The sequence below is a fragment of the Prosopis cineraria genome, unplaced genomic scaffold (genome assembly GCF_029017545.1).
Source record: "Prosopis cineraria cultivar Desert tree isolate PC_DT_omini unplaced genomic scaffold, ASM2901754v1 PC3, whole genome shotgun sequence".
In the NCBI taxonomy this organism is placed as follows: Eukaryota; Viridiplantae; Streptophyta; class Magnoliopsida; order Fabales; family Fabaceae; genus Prosopis; species Prosopis cineraria.
Window position 1 is genome coordinate 15,017,247 of NW_026555334.1, and position 12,139 is coordinate 15,029,385.

General features: G+C 32.2%; 1 protein-coding gene across 1 annotated transcript in view; it reads left to right on the forward strand.

The window, feature by feature from the left end:
• LOC129304685 (protein CHUP1, chloroplastic) overlaps positions 1–11,670 on the forward strand; it is a 35,872-nt gene extending 24,202 nt beyond the window's left edge. Inside the window, exon 7 of the mRNA XM_054944434.1 lies at positions 11,658–11,670. The gene's annotated coding sequence lies outside the window, so the exon portion shown is untranslated. The remainder of the gene's footprint in view (positions 1–11,657) is intronic.
• Positions 11,671–12,139: the final 469 nt, after the last annotated feature.

Below are 12,139 nucleotides of genomic sequence, written 5' to 3' on the forward strand. Positions count from 1 at the left end.
GTAGCGAATAACTTATGAATTTTTATGCCAATTTAGGATCATATATTATTTTGAGGTCACTTGCCTGAAATATGAGTATCTTAGCCTTGAATGATGTGTCTATGATGAATTGGTTGTGAGAGGTTGAGATACTAGCGCAATTGATGTTGTTGTATTATTTATGTGTTGGATTGGTTATGAGAATATTTAAACGTGATGTGTTGTTACCCTTTTGAGTTGATGTGAATTTGGGGTTTTTGATGGTCAAATTATGTATAGGTTGTTGTTGTTGTTGTGGTATAATTGGTCTATTAGATTGTGTGTGATCTATTTGAATTGGTCTAAGTAGTTCTAAGGCTGTTGGTACTAGGTTGGTGGATTTGGACACCTTTATGTGTGTTTTGGAAGGAAAATGGACAAATTTGTGTTCAAGTGTCCAACTTTTAAATGACTGAGTGTTTGAATGTGAGATTTGTACCAATAGCTAGAAGGCTTTATGAGCAACGTGTGAACACTTAAATTGTTCAAATCGAATATCTAATGGTAAAATGACGCACTTTGGAAGTTGATTGGAGGAATTGTCATGATACTAGAACTATCATGACAATAGGAGTACACCACTGTGCAAGGAAAATGCACCATGGACACTGCACAGAGAGGAACATAGTTCCTCTCTGCCATCCATCACAGCAGGTGATGCCTGCACCACTATAGATGTCTATTTTTTTAGAATTTTCAAGAATTCCCATCTAATACATTTAAGAGTTACATATGATTTCTATGCTTCCGCTATTTTGTTTAACTCATTTTAAACCATGGTCTTAGCTCAACCATCTTGTCAAAAGGGTTTTTCTTGGGACCTAATTTTTAAAAATCCTTTTCTAAAATCCTTATGTTGTGATAACTTTATATAAGGAATTTAATTATCCTGGTTACCATAGCAGTGTTGTTAAAATATTGTTTTGGTAATATCAAGGTAGACATTACAGATCACTTGTCTAGAAAATTTACTTGTAAGGAATAAAGGTGACCTTTGCTAATTTGTTATGGTATGTGCTTTGTAATTGATTGTATGAGATTTTATTGAAAATAAATGTTACTTAAAAAAATATATGTTTGGAAATGTATATTGTTTCTTGGAAAATTGTATTGCTAAGTGGGATGAAATTTCTATATGAAAATGTTTAGTATGAAAATAATTGTTTGGAAGCATGATACTACTTGTTCAAATTTGTTCTTGTTTGGAAATATTATCCACATGACTTGTTAGGTTTGAAAATGATGCTTGGGGATTTCTAGTTCGGACTTTGTTTGGGTGCTACATTGTTCGCCTTCATTTGATCAATGAGTGACTTGTAGTTTAGACAAACTTACTTTTGATTAAGTAAGGTTGATTCCAAGTATAGACTTTGGTCTCGAGAGTAAGGAGGATATAAAGTGTTAGCCATACATTTTTGTTTGGTTTGTTTGGATATAAATTGTTTGGAAACATGTTTTGTATACCTATTTAACAATCGTATGATTAGTTACATCACATACATTACAGCATATTAGTATTGGTTACTAAAACCTTTGTATCTCATTTCTTGTTGTTAACATTTTTATAGGAAATGGTTTGGCTAAAGAAGTACCAAAGCCATAGTACTAGTGTATGGAACGCCATTTATTTTGTTAGGCCTTTTTTTGTTTGTTCAACTATACTTTGCTAACCATAGGGCTTACTTTGTGTAATTAAGCATTTATAACTCCATATTTTGATTAACTTGTATATAGTTGCTATAAGTTGGTTTTTGACATTCAAGGCCTTATTTTGCTATGTTCAAAATATTAAATATATGTTTAATGTAAAATGCCATTTTATGGCAAGTTATGTTGAAACTTTCATGATAGTTATATTGGGTGGCTGTAATCCAACTAGAGAATTATTGTGTGCATGGTCAATGTGATGTTTTTTGTAAGGTCACCCTAATTAATTTGCAATTAATACTAAACCGAGGTAATCAAATGATTATCCTTATCAGGATTTTCAAGTTTGAAATATTTATAGCGGAATCCCAAGTTTTTGGGCTTGAAATATTGCTCTAATATCATTTCACAAACAAAAAGTAGAGTGTAGTGTAAATACGAAAGCACGAGATACTAAGAAGATTCACAAACACTGCATTTTTATTGAAAACATCAACTTAACATAAAATAGGGGAGCGTGCAACGACATATTTCTTACTGTGCCATGTGTCGTGATGCATTGCACATATTAATAATAGGGGTAGATTTCCAATGTGCCCTATTTCTCCATCCAATTGAAACGTTCTAGGTGCCAATAGAAAGCACACTTAACAAACTATCTAATGACATAAGTTTTATTTCTGAAAGATTTCACACAAAGGAGTTGGATACCCAAACCATTTATAAAATTGTTCACACATTTCCCTATCAAAGGGTGTTCAAAACCCATATTCAAGTGCCAATACTATAATTATCACCTAAATCATACTTAATAAATTTAGGACTACCAGTGCAACACACCACATTCATAATACAATAGAAAACACTCATTTTCAAGCCTCAACCCCTTAAAAGAAAAACAACAAGGGAGGTTAGGCATTTGTATTAAATCAATAAGCTCACAAATAAATAATATATATATCATTTATATATTTGTACTAGTATTTTGACCCTATAAGAATTAATCAAATTTCTATACACACTTTCTAAGGCCTACAATACAAAATTCAATTAAAAAAATCCATTTTAGTGCACCTACAATGCAAAATAATCCTTAGTTCACAATATTCTATAAATTATACAAAATAGAAGAGTTTAGGAGGCTTTATGTAACCTCTCAAATTTCTAATCCTGTATTAATGACTGATTATGAAATTGAATTAGTGATTTAATGTGGGATTAGGGTTTTGAATTGTGAAGTGTTGTATTGCTTATTTGGGGTGCTATGTGAACAGATATGAGCAGAAGAGTGGAATCCTAAAGCAGAGCATGTAAACATAGTGATGATTTCCCTTTTTGTGCCACGCGTTGCGGTGGAGAATGGATACGCCGTGGCACATGGTACAAAACTCATATAAGTAAGAACGTGTTTAACTCATGAAAATAGAAGAAGAAGCAAAGAAAAGAGTTAGGCGTGAGGGAGAGGAGGACCTCTGCTAGGGTTTTGGTTTTTTAAAAGAAAAAAATGACATTTTTGTCCTATTACATATCGAGTAAGTCTCGTACTGCCTTAACCTCCGATTCTACCCAGTTTTCTCTTAATTTTAACTAGTCAAAAATTGAATTGGAAAGTTTTAAGAAGTTGATTTCTTACCTTATAGTAATAAAAATATTCTCTAAAACTAAACTAGTACTTTATGATTGGTCGGAATGGTAAATCTTTAAAGCTATAGGCACGATTTGCCCTAATCTAGAGAGCAAGTAGTGATTAGAGACTATCCTACTTATTCTTTGGGAGATTCAAACTTAATTAGGCAAATCATTCTAAGGTCCTATGGCAGCATTCAAAATACACCGAAGTCTCATAAATTCATCAAATAGCTGCCAGATCCCCAAGGACTTAAGGGTGAATAAGTATGAAAATAAAATTACTGATTTGTCTTCTACTATTAAAAAGGAAATTTTGCTTGAACACATATCTCACAAAACCCATGATCAGCGATACTGAAGATTGATGCATATTTATGATTGTTGATCACAATAGGGTAATTTTCACTTCATCATATCTATGATTATTGCCCTTGTCTTCATCTAAGCAAGGTGGGAGTATTCATCTACGATTATAGTATTTCATCAACAAAAAATAATACAGTGATTGTTGAGTGAGTAAATGATTTCTTATGCGTTAATGATTTTATTATTGTTTAAGGGTAGGATAATGCTTTCTGGGTATACCTGTGATCATTTGATTTGCATAGCTAATGGGTATGGATTTATTTGGTGCAACATTAATACGTTGAAAAATATCTGATATGAATAACTTTACATGTTGTCAATAATGTATTCTTGTGTTGTCAATATGCCATAGATAGTTGTCGATACACTATATTGTGTAGGATGACTTGTAAGAATGCTTATACTATTGGAAAACATGTATTATGTTATTTTTTTTCATATAGGAGATGTTTTATATATTATTCTCAAGCATTTGATACAAGCTTGTTTTGTTAAAAAATTCCTATTATACTTTATAAGACTAACTTATGGTGCAGGATGACCTCTATAGGAAGAAGATAGAATTCCTGTGGTGGCTGTTGAGTCATTGTAACAACATGAAGGAGCACAAAGCCATGCCCTTGTTAGAAAGATCCCAAGAAAGGAAGAAGAGGAGATAAAAGATCATTGATAGAACTTTAGGATATAACTTTATTGATAATCATGTCCTTTTATATAGTTAGCCCATTTCATGCAGTTAACTTAGACAATGTTATTATAAATGATGATTACAAGTTTGTAAATGTGGAAAATAGTTTATTTTATTAATTAAATGTTTACAAGTAGCCAACTATAGTTGATAAGTGGTTTTTACTTTATTGATAAGCTATGCATTCACTATTGACTAGTGCTGATACATTAGGTGTTGTTATTCCCTTTTAAAATCAACAAACTATAAGAACCTATTGATTACTTGCCGTTGGTAATTGACACGTGGTTATTACTATATTGACAAGCTATGCATTCACCATTGACAGGTGCTGATACATTATGTTCTGTTATTCCCTTTAAAAATTAATAAGTTACAAGAACCTATTGATTATTTACTGTTGGCAATTGAGAAGTAGTTATCACTATATTAACAAGCTATGAATTCTCTATTGGCAAGTGCTCATACATTAAGTACTGTTATTTTCTATAAAAATCAACTAGTTATAAGAACTTATTGACCACTTGCCATTGACCGCAAGTTATCATTATATTGACAAGCTATACACTCGCCATTAACAAGTGTTAATACATTAGGTGCTGTTATTTCCTTTAAAAATCAACTAGTTACAAGAACTTGTTGACTACTTGTCATTGGCTATTGACCACAAGTTATCATTATATTGACAAGCTATGCATTTTTCATTAACAAGTGCTGATACATTAGGTATAATAATTCCCTTTAAAAATCAACCAATTATAAGAACCGATTGACTACTTGCCATGGCCATTGACTACAAGTTATCACTTCATTGACAAGTGCTCATATATTAGGTGTAATAAATAAAAAAATAAATTCCAGATATATAAACAAAAAAGTACAGTTGTCTTTGATATTTTCTAGCATGGATTAGGATTTTTGCAAGTCTTGGAGGTATGACTAGTCTCATGGCATCTTGCACAATGATAAACCCTTTTGTTTTAGATTTGAGATTCCCTTTTTTAACACTTTAGCCTACCTGAAAGCCTTATAGTCATTGGTAACTTCAAGCAAGTTTGGGTTAATAAATTTATCACCGTAAATGCTTATGGACATGGACAGTCATGTATGGCTACCGGCCTCATGTTGTTGGCATATATCTTCTGTTGAGCGATAAACTTGTAACATTCATCCATAAAATTGTACACATTACCATAAACTAGCTTGATTACTATACATGCATGTGCACAAGGTATTCCACTCATTTGCCATGCTAAACAAGAGCATGTATGTGCTACTCATTTGATGATATCATTCTTTTCAACTATTTATACGTTGTTCGTTCCTTTATTGTTCTTGTTCTAATACTCCCCCCAACATATTGCATACTTCCTCGGTCATAATTTTGAAAATGTCTCCTATATGAAAAAAACATAATATATGTTCTCTAGAAGAACTTGCCATCTTACAGGTCAACCTACACCACACACAGTGTATTGACAACTACACAAAGCATAATGACAACACATTCATCCATTATTGACAAGATGTAGTGTTGTTTCATAATAGAGATTTTTTAACAAAATAAGTTTGCATCACATGCTTGAAAATAATATATAAAATGTCCCCTATATGAAAAAACATAACATAATACATGTTTTCTAGTAGTATAAGCATTCTTACAAGTCATGTTGCACAATACAATGTATCTACAACTATCCATAACATATTGACAACACAAGAATATACTATTGATAACATGTAGAGTTATTCGTATCAAATATTTTTCAACATATTAATGTTGCACCAGATAAGTCCATACCTATTAGCTATGCAAATTAAATGATTGCAGGTATACCCAGAAAGCATTATCCTACCTTTAAACAATAATGAAATCATTAACGTATAAGAAATCATTTACTCGCTTAACAATCACTGTATTGTTTTCTATTGATGAAATACTACAGTCATGGATGAACACTCCTACCTCACTTAGATGAAGATAAGGGTGGTAATCATAGATATAAGGAAGTGAAAATTATCCTACCATGATCAACAATCATGGATATGCATCAAATCTTTAGTATCGCTGATCATGGGTTTTATGAGATATGCATTCGAGCAAAATTTCCTTTTTAATAGTGGAAGACAAATCAGTAATTTCATTTTCATACTTATTCACCCTTAAGTCCCTAGGGATCTGACAGCTATTTGATGAATTTATGGGATTTCAGCATATTTTCAATACTTCCATGGGACCTTAGAATGATTTTACCCAACTTAATTAGTCTTTATTGGTTCATGAGGAGTGTAAGATCTGAGAAAATTTAATCATGATTATTTGACCTAATAAGTATGGTTGTTGAGTTAATAAGATGTGTGGCTAGAGGGGTTTAATTTATGTAAATTGTTATGATTTTTGCCTTAGAAGTGGGTCTGAATTATTGGTGGGCCACCTGAGCAAGGAAAGAGGAAGAAAAAGTGAAGAAATGCCTTCTGTGCCACATGCCGCGGCGTGTAGTCAATCTGCCACAGCGCATAGGGGTAGATTCAAATGTAATGACCTCTCTGTCCCATGCACCGTGATGGAGAGCTACGTGTGCCGTGGTGCACGATCAAAAATTTGACTTTATCAGTTCATTTTTATGTGAAAATCCAAAGAAGAGGAGAGAAAGAAAATGAAAAACTCAACCAAAGCTCTACTAGGGCATGTTGTTGGAGCATATTGGTGATAAATTGAAGCTTCCAAACACCCAAGGTAAGCAATCTATGCCTTCTTCTTCCTTTCTCTCCCTCATTTATGAAGATTTAAGTTAGGGTTGGAGTTAAAAAGTTTATTTTTGATCCATAGGAGAATGGGTCTGATTCCATTGGATAAAATGGGTATAATGGGAGTTGTTTAAGGTATTGAAACACAATATGAATGATTTTTGAAGTAGTTGGTGCATAGGAGTAATAAATATCCGAAATTAACATAAATATGGTTGTTGGAAGCATTGGTGGACCATTAATGGTGATTTAATGACTTATTTATGGTAATGAGTCAATAAAACCTAATGAACCCATTGTGTATGAATAGGTAGTAATTTATAAGATTGATAGAATAGATAAGTAGAGTTTGGAATAGGTAAATCCTTAAAAATGAGATAATGATGGTATTCTTGTGTTATGAATGTAGTGAGGTTTGATTTGGCACCATTCAAGCTTGTGAGAAGCCTTGGAAGTATTTTATGTGAGGGGTAAACCTTTGACCTCTCAAAAGTTTAAGGTAATTGAGGGAAACCTAATCTTTATAGTTGAATGTTGTTAATTGTGTTTGTGAAATGTGGTTAAGGATTTAATTTAATGATGTATATTTGCAATATGTTTAACTTGTGAAATGGTTTTGGAAAGGAAAACCTTCATCATGCCACTCATTTGTGAATTATGAATTTAATTAAGGCATGTTATTGTGGGTGGAGAATTGTGATATGTAATGTGTTAAGCATATGGAGTATTTGAGTATGAGTATGTGAATTTATATGCTAAGAATTGGTTGTTGTAAATGCATATTATGTGTAAATTGTGCATAGTATGACCATTAGCGAGAGTTTGCCTAAGGAGAAGGGTAGATTGATTTAAATCCATGTGGTACTAGCAATGATCGTTGGAATTAAGAACTTGCTTTGGCACTAGTTGTTGGAATCGAGAGGTAGCCCTTGTCCTATAGTTGATTTAAGACTGTCCCACTTGTTCTATAAGGGATTCACACCTAACTAGTCTCCATCAGTCGTGAGGAGGTTAGATTAAGGGTACAACACCCCACGGTTGTTAGATTAGGGAAAATCGGATTACATAAGTGAGTGAGTTAACCCTAGCCTTATAGCTCTTTATAAGTGGAAGGCTGGATTAGTCCGTGATGGACGTAGCCACATGATAGCTACTGGTTTCATGTTAGAGGTAACAGGAGGTTATAAGGTTGTTATATAATCATGCATATAAATCCAGCCACATAGTTGTTAATATGTGGTCCGGTATGTGTTAAGGATGCATAGTTGATCATATTGTGTGTTGTGATTGAAAATGTACAAAGAAGACCATAGGAGACACCAGTGAGAAGAGTAAAATATATAACTTTGAGTCCTATTAAGAGGGGTAGAGGAAGGCCTAAGAGAACACTCTTAAAAGTTGTTAAACGCGATATCTTAATTAATAATATTTCTAAAAGCTTGGCAAATAATAGAACACAATGGAGTCTTGTAATCTATATAGCCAACCCCACCTAGTGGGATAAAGGCTTGTTGCTATTGTTGTACATGTATTTTAGGCCCAGTCACATAGTTGTTAATATTATGAACTGTGGCCAAGTTCACCGTATGTGTTGAAATGTTGTTTTAGCCTATTTGCATATGTTTACAATTAATATGAAATTGTATAGATTAGGTAAAACTTGGTTATTAGTGGTTATACTCACCCTTTAATTCTCAATATTTTCAAGGCCTAGCTCATTGGATCTGAGTTAGGAAAAACACACAGAGGCTTAGGATTGTAGAGTAATCCTTTCTGTATGCCTTTTTTTGTTGTTTTTATGTGTAAACATTCATACAATTACCAACTAGGATTATATGTTATTATTTTATACTACTTGCATTAGCTTTATGTACAACTTGTGTATTTTGTGCCTCAAGTTAGTGAGTTTTGATTGTAAACTATGGATAGGGTTAAAATATTTGTGCAAGTAGAAATAGGTGTATTTTGAAAGATTTGAAATGAAAATGATGATTTTATATATGAATTTCCTCCCCTTTAAATTTTGTGAAATTTGAGATTGAGTGGTGATCTTGAGAAATGTATTTTTAGTTGTGTGTGGTGCATTACATGAGTTTGCTAGAGTTCACTGAGTCTGGTCAGAGAGTCGGTGTAGGTTTTTGGCACTTGAGGTTGAGTTAGGATACCAAGGTTTTGTGTTTTGCGTGAAAACTGGTAAAAATAGGTTTTAGTGTCCAACTTTTTATAGAAAAATAATTTGAGTGTGAAACTAGTGCTATTAGCTAGAGTTGGGAGAAATCTCTATGTAGACATCAGAACCACCTCAATCGGACGTTGGACAGAGATTTGGGACACATTAAAAGTTTGCTCCCTGTGCTGTTAAATGACAACAACTGATGCTGTCATTTTCGTGCAATATGATGCAGCGCATGGCACAGAGAAGGATGAGCCGTGGCGCATATGTCATAAACCATGGCACACATCATGTTTTTCTGTACAAAATTCAGTTTTGAGTTTTAAAACTCATCATGATGGGTCCCATTTGTTTTCTAAGTTTTCGCATCACTTTGAAACTCTAATTTGAGCATTATAAGTATTGTTTGAGATTGAAAGTTGAGTTTTGGGATCCCATTGTATATGATTTGAAAATTTTTCCTTTTATGTAATTTTACAACTTTAGTAATTCTTTGAAGGTTAATCCCTTGGTTACCCTAATTATGGAGTTTAATGTGATTTAATAAGGGAGACCCTATAAGGAAGTTGGCTTAGGGTTACAACACCTAATGGTTATTAGTATTGAGAGACATTAGGGATCACAAGTAAGTAAGGTAGCCCTGGCTAGGCAGCTCCTTATGAGTGGAAGGCTTGGTTAGTCTAAGTTATAGATGTATTCACTTAATAGCCACTAGTTTCATGTTAGAGATAAAAGGAGGGTGTAAGGTTAGCTTTTATCATGCATTTCTATTTTCGACCACATGGTTGCTATTATAATGGTCTAGTGTTTTTTGTTTAGGACACATGATTGATATTGTTATGACCTCGATATGTGCATTTGTGATTATATATGATGGTATGAGTTTGTGTTTAGCCACAAGGTTAGTACTTTTGTGATTGAGGCTATTCTTAAAATATATGTATAAACTGGATATAAAAATTTATAATTATCATATGCATCTAAAATTAATTTGTTGGACCTAATGGCTTGTGATATTATGTTTAGCTTAAGTTTTGATAGTCGCAAATATAGATTAGTTAACTATATATATAGTACCATAATCTTCTTACCTATACTTATATGCATATTAATACTTAGACTAACTATTTTATTCATGATATATCATTTAAGGTTGTTCAAAGTAAAGATGAGAGTGAGCATGAAGAGGAAGAAATCAAAGACATCATTAGCATGCATGCCACACTCAAAATGAGAGAACAAAAAAAGAAGAATGATCCAAGAAGAGTTTAAAAAGGTTGAAGACTTTCATACAAATTTGGATGCATCTTGAAAGCGTTGGACTTGATAGGTATAATATCATTTGACTGGAAGTCTTTTATGTTAAACTTATTGATTTAGATATGCAATATTGGCTTAAGATATTTTAAATCAAAACATGCATTTCAGCCCTTAAGAGAAAGAGTGAGATAATTTTTTATAATCATGTTTTCATCTTTGATCACATATATCTCACAGAGTTTGAAATATTTTGATTAGAAACTTCATAGAGTTTTCTATTTACTCAAAAGGGAGTTAAGTTGAAAAATTTATGAACACAAAGTCTAAGCTTTAAAATGAGAATTGTGGAGAAAATTAGATTTGATGTCATATTTTTAGTCATATCTCTCATTACATAGATCATTTTGATGTGAAAAATATCTTATTTGAAAATAGACTTCAACAAATTTTCAATAATAGTTTATTTAATTTAGTCCAAATGGAGTTCTATTGAGAAATATATGAATTTTAGAATTTGAGTATTAAGATATTGATTCTACATAACATTTAAAGTCGACCTTTGTTCACGCCTTTTTTCATATATCAAAATTTACATTGAATTTAAGTGTGAAATTCTTTTACTGAAAACTAGATTTCAATAGCTTTTCAATAATATATAGTTTGTTAGATTTGAAGTTGTATCGAGAGAGTTACAACCTTATGAATTTCTTTGCAGTAGAACCTTCTAAATTATGCGTGAATGAAAGAGGGACACACGTGTGAAATGTCCTCAAAATGCTTTACGTAACACCTTGAAATTTTTTTCAAAACAATTTAACTCAACTATGGAAGAAAAGTGTCTATCATAGTAAACAGAAGTTAGCTAATTCTAAATTTTTTTTGAAACAATTTTATAATTTAAAATACTATCATGGTAGAAAAGATTAAGGTAGATAAATAAATACCATCATAGTAAATAGAATTTAAATTTCTTAAATTATTATTTTTAAAATTTGGGATCCCAAGTAATTAAAAAACAAAATAAGTGTGAAAGGCCTAAAGAATTCCTTTTAGAATTGAGAATATGATGAACATAATAGAATAAAAAAAATAGAAATAGTTATGCATTTTAAAATCTTACAACCACCAATCAACATTTTCAAATAAAACAAAACCATTTTTGGTACTACTAATACACATCTACAACTGTAGTTGGGTTACAACCACCCAATACAATTTAAATCAATAAATCAAATATAAAAACAAGTAACAATTGACTTAGGTTTGCATAATACAATATTTCAAGTAAATTTTTAAATAAGCTATAAAATTTTCCTCATTCATATTTCCCTGCTGTAAGGCATAGAACTCAGCCTCTTTTTCATTTTTTAAAGCAATTGGAAAGTAGTACTCGAAGAATTGCTCCTTAAACTCTTCCCAAGTCACAACCCCATCCTCAGCTGGACGAATGCCATCCCACCATTTCTTGGCTGCCTTTTACAATAACTGCTCAGCTATCATCACTTTTTATTTAGAAGTACAAACTAAAACCCAAAAAATAGTTTCCAATTGGTCTATCCACTCTTTAGCCTCAACTGTATTAAGCCTTCCTTCAACAGTAAGTGGGTTAA